The sequence below is a fragment of the Theobroma umbraticum genome, unplaced genomic scaffold, assembly GCF_002168275.2.
Source record: "Theobroma umbraticum cultivar Fairchild unplaced genomic scaffold, ASM216827v3 scaffold_89.0, whole genome shotgun sequence".
Taxonomy (NCBI): Eukaryota; Viridiplantae; Streptophyta; class Magnoliopsida; order Malvales; family Malvaceae; genus Theobroma; species Theobroma umbraticum.
In genome coordinates this window covers 3,542,355-3,553,322 of record NW_018397271.1, presented here as the reverse complement: position 1 = coordinate 3,553,322, position 10,968 = coordinate 3,542,355, and positions in this window count along the sequence as shown.

Here is a 10,968-nt window from a genome sequence, read left to right as displayed (position 1 = left end):
ACAGTGGCTCGAAAGGCTCAATTGGTCCAACAATGACCTAAGTCATTTCCTTAACTAAGTATAGCCTAGGATTTCACCTCAAGAGAAGTTAAAACAAATTCTAGGACTCAAAGACTTTATTAAAAAATTTACACTTACATAAACATTCTCAAAATGAATACAATTATTCAAAGCAAAAAAAATGTGCTCAATATGGTGGAAATTCACATTCTACAATGATGCTGAACAACAATGTTCAACATAATACTCAAACAATATTTACTTTTAGTAAGAGCATAAGATAACAAGACAATTATTTTTCTTCATTGGATATGTAAATCAAAGCAGCTGTTGCAACTAATCATCAAAGCTAACATTTTCAAAGAACAAAAACTTGCTAAACTTTAAAATTAAACAACTTACTCAATTTGAAACTAATAACATGGAATGGAAAAAATAAAAAGCAAAGTTTAAAGTTTTAAACTTCCCCTCTAAACTTAAAATTAACATTATCTTCAATGTTAAAACATAGAAAAGAGAAGTCAAGAATACTTCCCTAAATAGCAGAGATCCTCTAATCTTCCTCTTCATCCTCATTATATATAAAGTTGTTGGAAGAATCTATTAAGGTGACAAAAATCTAAATAAGAAAGGAACTTGTCTATGGGAAAATCTAAAAAAATAACCTCAAGTAAAAACAATAAGAGTTTCAAAAACTTAGGTTGCCTCCCAAGATGTGTTTCTTTATAGTAACTAACTTGACTATGGCACCCCATTTTTCAACTCATCATCCATAACATATGGCTGAAGGCTTAGTCCATTAACCATAAGCGCTCCAGTGGCCTCACTTTCTATCTTTGTTATCCCACATGAGCAGACCTTGATCACCTTAAAAATACCCAATCATTTTGATTTACATTTCCATGAAAATAGCTTAAAGTGTGAATTAGAAAATAATGACACTTATTCCTCAGCCTTAAAATCAAGATAAGTTGAAGGTGATGGCTCTAAACCAAGGACTGATTCTTGTTCCATTGGAGGAGGTAGAGTGGGCTTACCTTTTACCTTTATCAGCTAAGTTCACTCTATAACAATGATTTATGGATGAAGGGTACTTAGCGTCATTGAAAATAGTAAATTCAACTACCTCTTTTCTAACTCTGAATGTTATTTTACCTTCCTTGACATCAATGGTTACGCTTGCAATTGCCAAGAATGGACATCTTAAGATTAGAGGAATTTCCACATCCTTTTCCATCTCAAGCACAAGAAAATCCACTAGAATGTACAAATGCCCAATTTTAACCAAGACATCTTCTATAATCACAATGGGATGCCTGATTGTTCTATATGATAATTGTAAGGTAACTATAGTAGGTTGAATGTCCTTAAGTCCAAGTTTTCTAGCAACAGAAAAAGGCATCAGTGAAACACTAGCACTTAAGTCACACAAAGCTTTAGAAAATTTAGAACTACTAGTAGCACAAGGTACAAAAAAACTCCTTGGATCATTAAGGTTTGGTGAAAGCTTATTTTGGATAATAGCACTACACTCTTTAGTGAATTCCACTATCTCATATTCATCTAGTCTCCTTTTATTTGTCAAGAAATCTTTCAAAAACTTAACATATGAAGGCATTTGCTCCAAAGCTTCAGTAAAAAGGATGTTGATGTAGAGCTTCTTGAATACCTCTAGAAATTTTTGAAATTGAGCGTCCAACTTTTTCTTTTGGAAGTGTTGAGGAAATGGAGGAGGAGCATGTGTTGCCTGTGCATCTTTGACCTACATTTGCTTGTTTGACTTGATAACTTTTGATTCATTCTCAATTTAGCTAGTGAGGGCCGGAATGGAATATCGTATGTATCTTTTGTGGCTCTTCTTACTTACTACTCTTGCCAACCTCTTTCCCACTTCGAAAGGTTACTGTCATAATAGGTTTCTTGCCTTCCCTCTTAGGATTCGGTTCAGTATTGCTCAATAGGGTCCCTTGAGGCCTATTGTTGATAGCATTGGCTAATTGCCCCATTTGAGTCTCAAGATTTTTCAATGAAGCTGCCTAACTATGAATAAGGGCATCTGTCTTAGCCATATATTGCATGAGCAGCTCCTTTATAGACTACTTCTTTTCTTGCACTAAGGGTCTAAATTGTAGTGAAAAACTTGGTGAAAAGCTCGATCTCGGAGTTGTTAAAGACCCATGATTGTTGTTTCGAGATAAGTTAGGGTGATTCCTCCACCTTAAATTATAAGTGTTCAAATATGGGTTGTTTTGCTACCTATTTCCCATAAATTGAGCAGACTCTATACTCATAGGACAATGATCACTAGAGTGCCCATCACCATAATAATCACAAGTAATAAAAAGACTTTGTATTGAATGCACTCCAAAATAATCAATTTTCTTAGTGAAAATGGCTACTTGAGCAATCAATGCATTAATAGCATCCAACTCATGAACACAAACTGCCCTCTTTGGCAAGGCCCTCTTAAAATGCCACTAATAGTTATTTGATGCCATCTCTTCCAACAAGTCATAAGCATCATCAATCAACTTTGCCATAAGAGCACCACCAATTGTGGCATCAATGGTAGTTCGAATTGGATTCAACAACCCATTATAAATGTTTGCACTTGAAGCCACTTGGGTAGACCATAGTGTGGGCATCTTCGAAGCAAATCCTTGTACCTGTCCCATGACTTATACAATGACTCAAAGTCTAATTATGTGAAAAATGTAATATCATTCCTCATCTTAGCTATCTTGGTAAAGGGAAAAAACTTGGCTATAAACTTTTGTGTAAGGTCATCCCAAGTAATGATGGAGTCAATAGAGAAAGAATTCAAGCAAACCTTAGCCTTATCTTGTAGTGAGAAAGGAAATAACCTCAAATGAATGGTGTCATCAGTAACTCCATTGTACTTAAAGGTGTCACAAATCTCCAAGAAGTTTGAAATGTAAGAGTTTAGATCATCATTTGGGAGGCCTCTAAATTGAACAGATATTTTGATCATTTGAATGATGGTCAACTTAATCTCAAAATTGTTGGTTTGAATTGCTAGCCTCCGAATATTCTAATGGAGTCCTTGAACCAAAGGAATCACATAGTCTCTAAAAGATCGATTATTTACCGCTCTATGTTTTTGCACTTGCTGTTCTCTGGGATTTTCAGCCATTGTCTAATATTGATCGAAGTCTTGGGAGTTTTGTCTTAGTAATCTTTGAAAGGTCTTCTTGATTTTTGGATCACATGGTACTAGTTCCAAACTACAGACTTTCTCATACAATGACTTTATGTACTTGAAAATAAAAAGAAACGAAGCTTGAATTAAGTTTAACTTGAATTGGTATTAATATTAACAAAAGAATATAAAAACTCGGCAATGGCATCAAAAACTTTTTACAGGCTTAAATCCTATATGATTTTAAACTAACATGCAATCTCATTTGGTAATTTTAAGACAACAAACTCTTCATTTACCCATTCATCAAATTCGAATTCCATAGCTAAAATCATGGAGATATTCCTCTTATTTTAAATTGCCTATTTATTACTAAACTCCCATAATGTATAAGAATCTATTTCCTTAATTTATGAAAAATTTTAAAATGATTTTGACTTCAATAAAATTAAGAAACGAATTCCTAAATTTAATATGTCAAATTATTTTAACTTGTCAATTTTGTAAAATAATTTCCATATCTTATAGGAATGAAATTCCTTATTTTGTGGTAACTTTCAAAATCCATTTTGATTTGTTTTATTTAAAGAATCATATTTCTTATTTTTTTAAAATCAAAATTTACTAATTTTATGGAACTACTTCCATAAAGTATCTGATAATCAATTGATTTTTAAATTGTATTAAATTAAGATGCAAGATAAGGCAATTCAAAATGCCAAAACCGTAGCATTCAAACAACTACTTGCAGCAGTTTTATTGACCACGTTTCTTGGCCATTAAAGTGGCATAAAATTTTTGGATTTTATCCCTTATCTTAACCCTCCAATCAGCAAAGGTATGAAGACCCTTTCATCATCATTAGCATCAATTTTGGATGCCTTTTGCTTGTTGAAAACAAGCAAAACCGCTACTCAAATTTTGCTATTGTCAGCGGTGGTTTGTCACGATTTCAAGGCTTCATGCTTACTTTGTGGTATAGTTTTCAGCCACACTTGAAACATTTTCAAAGAATATCAACTGAATATCATTTTGCAAATTTGAGAATTTTTAGGATTCATTTGCTTACTGAAATGATGGAAAAACTAAAACTAGACAAAATTAAAGGCTATCCTTAATACTCATATCTCCATTCCTCCATGAACTCGAATTTCTTTGTTGATTTTTGTGCATCTTATGCACACTTTAATTGCAAATTATTGACATTAAAACATGTTTAATGTTCATTAATAAGAATGTAAAATTTTACAAAATAAAACTATTTAGAAATATCAAACAATTTCAAAACAGAATTTTGTAAACTTCAACTCGCCATTTGATACCCAAACCATCACATCTATGTCAAACATAGTATTAATAACAACAAGACATACCTTTGCTTAAAACGAGACAGGGGAAGCTCTGATACCATTGCTAGGAAGGGCATGATTAAAGCATCAACACAACAGATTAACATAAATTGAAACAAAAGAAAAAACATGCCTCCAACCTTTGGATTACCCTGGTTGTTTAATGCAAAGTTAAACACCATAGAAAATCAGAAAAGGGTTTTACCTTTCCAAATGATATAGCAATCAAATGGATTCCTTTTGGTGTTAAAAAACATGAACACTTTCTTGTGTGAAAGAATCTCAGCCACTTAATCGTTTGCCTTTTAATGTTGTACACACGATTGCAATAGATCTTTATCAAGAAAAGAGCTTTATCCCACGGGCATGTGCTAGCAAGTGGACAATAATTTGTCCTCTTTTCCTCTTTGATTTCTAGCAAAGAATCAATGGAGAAGTTTTTTGGAAAACCCTCTCAAAAGTGGGCACTTAAGAGAAAAACTATTAATACATTAATGAAATATTGCAATTGCACAGAGTCCCAATCACTACAGTGTCAGATCAGGGCACATAATTTGCTAGTGGATTTTTTAGGAAAGTTCAAAAGGCCTTGGGATCAAAGTTGAATTTTAGCATTGCTTTCTATCCATAGACAAATGGACAATTTAAGAAGACTATTCAAACACTAGAGGATATGTTGAGAGCTTGTGTTGTAGACTTTATAGTTGCATGGGACTAGCACTTGCCATTGGTTGAGTTTGCCTACAATATTAGTTTTCAGTCTAGTATTCAAATGGAGCCTGCAAGGCTTTATATGAGAGGAGATGTAAATCACCCATATGTTGTTTGAGGTCAATGAGTAGTAGTTACTTGGACTGAAGATAGTTCAAGAGACCATCGACAAGATACGATTGATTAAGAGAGGATGTTATCGGCATAGAATTGTCAAAAGTCATATGTCTACCATGGATGTCGAAAATTGGAGTTCAAGGTTGGTGACCATGTGTTTTTAAAAGTCTCACTAACCAAAAGCATTGTACGGTTTGGAAAAAGGGCAAGTTAAGCCTAAGGTATATCAGACTATTTGAGATTCTTGAAAGGGTTTAACACGGTGGCTTATCGATTAGCACTTTCTCCAAATCTTGTTAGTGTCCACTCGGTATTTCATGTTTTGATACTACGATACTATCGACTGGATCCCTTCCATGTGATTCAACATGAGTCTGTGCAACTAGAGAATGATTTGAGCTATGAGGAGATATTGATAGTTATTTCAGATAGGCAAGTGAGGAAGTTACGCTCCAAGGAGGTAGCTTTGGTTAAGTTGCAATGACGCAACCACTTGAGCAAGGAGGTAACTTAGGAAGTTGAGAACAACATGCGCATGAATTACCCGCATCTATTTCGCAAAGGTTAGTATGCTATTTAAATTTGAAGATGAATTCCATAAACGGGTAGAATGTGAAATCCCACCTTTGACGTACAATGATAAGTTAGGAAATCCTTAAATGAGCATATAGATTACATTTTTTCAATATCAAACTTAGTTTTAACCTTTAAAAATAATTCATTGACACTTTGGTCATTTGTCACTTTTGAAACAGAAATTTTTAAGTTTGGAAAGGATCAAAATATATGATTTTTATAGAACAATCTTTTAGAAATAAAAAATGACGGTAATGATTCCCTTGGTATTTTGATGACCGAAAATGATTTTTCTATAATTTTGAAGCACGCTTGGTATGGAAACTGGGAGTCACAAATTTAATTTCACTTGAACTTTTTGATTTTATTCTTGAAACCAAAATCTAAGTTTTGATTCTTTTGGATTTTGATTTTTTTTTATTGAATCCAAATGTGGGGGGTTGTTTTCTTATTTACATTAAATATCTTAAGTATATGGAGAGTAGAAAATAAAGAAGTAAAAATGCGGACATTTACTTAGCTGAGCAAGTTTTTAAGTCTGTTTTTGCTGACTAGAGTATATCTATCGATAGATGTTCATCATTTATCAATAGAAAGCTTTTTAAAACATTCCCAGAGCCTATCTATCGATAGACAACTCCCATCTATCAATAAATGATGTCAATTTCTAAAAAGAAATGAGGGCAAAAGGGTATTTTCACTTCCTAACTTATAAATATCCCACTTCCAACAAGGGTTATCAACCTTCATCTAATTTTGAAAGGTAATTTCTAAACCCTTAGCCCTCTCTAACCCACTTTTACTCAAAAACACCATTTTTAAAAGATTTAAGCTTGGTTTTGGGTTTTAAATGAAAATATGATATTTTTCCCATTCTTGAATCTTTAAATCCTGGATTTTTTATTCTAAACATATGGTTTATTGTTCCAGAATTATTGATGCTTGCAAACCAAAGGATTTGGGTGGATTTTCTCACTTGCTAAAGCTTACTTAAGGTAAGAACGTTGATTTTATGGGTTTATACGAATAGCTATTTTCATAAGTAGTAGATTTAGTCTAGAAAAATTAGTTTAGGCGAACTTGAATAGTTTCAAAGTAGCATAAAACAATTATTATGCGATTCCTAGAATAAGTATTAATTGAACTATTTATTTGGGCATTTAGGAACCACTGAAATTTTGAAAATTTCATTAAATTAGGGTTTCACATACTTGGTAGAAATCAACTTTCGAGGTGAATGGGTGCACCACATTCAAAACTATTTGAGTATGTAAAGTTGAAAGGATAATTGCATAATTTGATGGATTTGTTATGAGCATTGTTGCCATAAATATTTGACTAAGGAAATATATATTTGTGGATGAGAAAACGTTTTGAAATGGCTTTCAAAACTATTATGTATAAGTAAATATTCTACTATATAGTAGTTTTCAATTAGAGGACAAGCCCTTTCAATGTTTTGAACAATTACCTTAATTACTCTAGCCACTAGGCTAGTGTGGCTACAAGATATTAGTTAAGATGATGATTGTGGTTGATTGAATTGCTTTTGCATATGAGTATTGTGAATATGGATTGAGAAGGTCTCAACATTTCCATGATTGCTGTTGTGATATGGATTGAAAAGGTCTTTACATTCCCATGATTGTGTTGTGAAGTGGATTAAGAAGGTCTCCACTTCCCATGATTATGTTACACTTAGCTTTAATCCCGATGTGGGGTAAGAATACCACAAGGTTAAGCTTGGCTAATGTGCCACTTTTTCCCCTTTTTATAAATTATGGTGTGGGGGTAAGAATACCATAAGGATGAGTTGGGCGAAAGTTCCCATTCTCCCCATAATTTGTTATGTCATGTACTAAACTGTTATTTGTATAATAGATATTGTGGCGCTTGTGGTTAGCAATTGATAATTATTATGTTTATATGGAAATGATGAGATGAGTTGTTAAATGAATTACACATTATTGATTTGAATGTTTATTGTTGAGCTTGAAGGGTTGAGGGTTTCCTTCCATTATTTTTTTGCAAATGTTGTGTAAGTTGAGCTTGTAAGACATTATATTAATGCATTTAAAGTTATCAAATACGTTTATGACTGTTGAAAAAATTTATATGATTAACATGTTTCGTAAATTATGATTTATTGCAAAACACTTCCCTCTGGCTTATCCTTTTCCTCGTATCCACCCATGAAGTCTTTGTGACTCACACGTTATTTTCTCTTATTTTATTATAAATTAGTAGGTTGCTTGATTAGGCGACTTATAGGGTAGTGGAGCAACTCATTCGTGGTAAACTTATTTACTCTTCCACATATTATGTTAAGCCCCAGATATAGGTGCAATGATGTTGAAACTATGGTGGATGGACCATAAAAATATAGGTACAGGATGTGTGTCAAACAACAAATGTTTAATGTTGTGAATACTTATATGATATATGACAAAAAAAAAGTACTTTACATAGAGAAGTTCCGTAAAGAGGTGGCCTAGATGAATTAATGTATATGTTGATTATGGATGAATTTATGTTTGTGAATGTGACAAATGAGTAGCTCATGCATTTTTAGATTTAGACTTGTTTAGGCTTAATGGACTATACTCACATAGGTCTATGTTGATCAAGATCCCTCCAGAAATAGGATGTGATAACTTTCCTCCAAGACTTAAGCCTATTGGCCAATGGGTCTTAAAAGTGAAACATAAAACTACTGGTTCCATTATTCGTCAAAAAAAAAAAAAACTACTGGTTCCATTAAGAGATATGATGATCTCTTATTTCATTAAATGCTATTAATAATAAAATAGAAATTTACGAAACTTGAACGTACTTAGCAAATAAAGTTAACGGTGTTAGGTATAAAAGTAATGAAAATATACAAAAAATAGTTAAGTTTCAAATTTTAAGCCTTAAGAGGTAAATTTATTTTTCCTCAAATTACATGATATCTTTATATAATTTATTATAAGAAATTATTGTCAAATGTATTAGTATATATATATTACATAGACCTGAATTTTTTTTATAAATTTCAAAAGTAATAGAAATAAAAAGTCCTCTTAAAGTGAAGCAAAATATAATGTAGGAATTATTGAATACATAATCAAAATAGAAAAGATAATTAAATTACAAAATCATTCAATATTAGTTTTCAATAAAAGTGAATAAACCAATAAAGGGCACTTCAAGCGAGAATATTTTAGGTTAATACAAACATAAAATCGTTTATTTTATTATTCATAAAAATTAAAATTTTTAACTTTAATTTATGACAAATATAATCTCTATTTATATTTATATTTATTATTATATTCTTTGCCCTTAATAAAAGTTTAATATTGAAGAAAATAATTAACATGATTTCTAATTTTTAGAACTATAATCGATTTTATAAGTTGTTTCGTAATTCATTATATATCTCATGTAATGATTTTTTTTAAACAATCTTTTTATACGATCTAATAATTTATATCAAAAATTAAAATTGGAATAATATGGCAAATTGGTGAAATATAAGCTTGAATAACTTAATTAAGGGTTCGCTTGTTTTACAATAAAATATTTTTCAAAATTTTTTTTCAAGACTTAAACTTATTTGGCAGACGAAAAATTAATTTCAAATGTAAAATATTTTACGAGTCGACGGGATTAATCGCGAAAAATGTTTTATGCCCTTTAAGACATTTTCCAAAGAATAACAAAAATACTTTTATACTAAGTTTATGAATAAAAGTTTGATGCATATTAGTATTTAACTTAAAATATTAAAAAATAAAAATATTAATATTAAATTTTAAAATAATTAATTTAAAATATTAATATTTAAATTATATAATACTATTAAAATTAAAAAAATATTATTTTTATGAACCCATTCAATACAATTAAATTTTTTATTTGTAAATGGAATAAATCTTATTAATAATTATAATAAAAAATATTTCAATGTTCATCATTTAATGAATACATATTTATAATTGGTTTAAATCTTACTAATAATTATAATAAAAAAAATTTCAATGACCATCATTTAATGAATACATATTTATAAATATAAGTTTTAGATATCTTACCCAATTGATGAATATTTATATATAGTTATGATGAAAAAGTGATAAGATTAAATTTTTTTTAAATATTAGAGTTTATTTTCATTAGAGATATGTGGTTAAATGCTTTAAAAAATATCATTATTGATTTTATTCATTTTCATTTCCATTATTACTTTTGATCCCAAATTAGTGAAAATATAATATCAATATTGTTTTATAATCAATTCGTATTTATTATTTTAACACTTAAATAACTTCACCATAATAAAAATTATTTTTCATAAAATAATCCAGATAACTGAAAATGTTATTAACAATTTATCTAAATATAAAAAAATATTAAATTTTTTTATAAAACATTTTATACAAAAAATTTTCTCTAGTAAATCATTTTTTGGTTATACGGACCTAAAGTTAACAAATTTTGACTCAACTAAAAATGATCTGATCGCAAATCCAGCGTAAACTCAACCTGACTAAACTTTTCATCAATACAAATAAACTTATTAAGACAAACGTGGACGTGGAAGTGTTATAGCCTTTGGATTGAATTTCGCCATTTTGCACTTAAACCGTCGGATCAAAATCCGAAAAATTCAGGGGTGGACATAAAAACCCTAAGGCATAAACACTGGAGCTGGCTCTCTGGGTTCCAAGAAACCTCGTTGTTTCCTCCATTTCATCCTTGCAGTCGCGACATCCATTCTCAATTCTTATAAAGGTTAAATACTTAATTCGCTGTTTCTTTTACGACTATTTGGTATTTTCATTTACTTTCTTTCATTTCTGTCAGTTTTATTTCCTTCTCTTACTTAGGTTCGCATAACCCTGCTGCATCTTTTTCTGGGGATATTGTGTCCTACTTAGCCCCTTTGTCTTTAGATCTGGTAGCGTGGATTATTTTGGTTTTGGGGTGTTTATTCATGATTTTTGGTTTAGTTTTTTTTTGGAATTTTATGTGAAATGTATCTGTTAGATATTTTGGGGAAATGTATTTTCT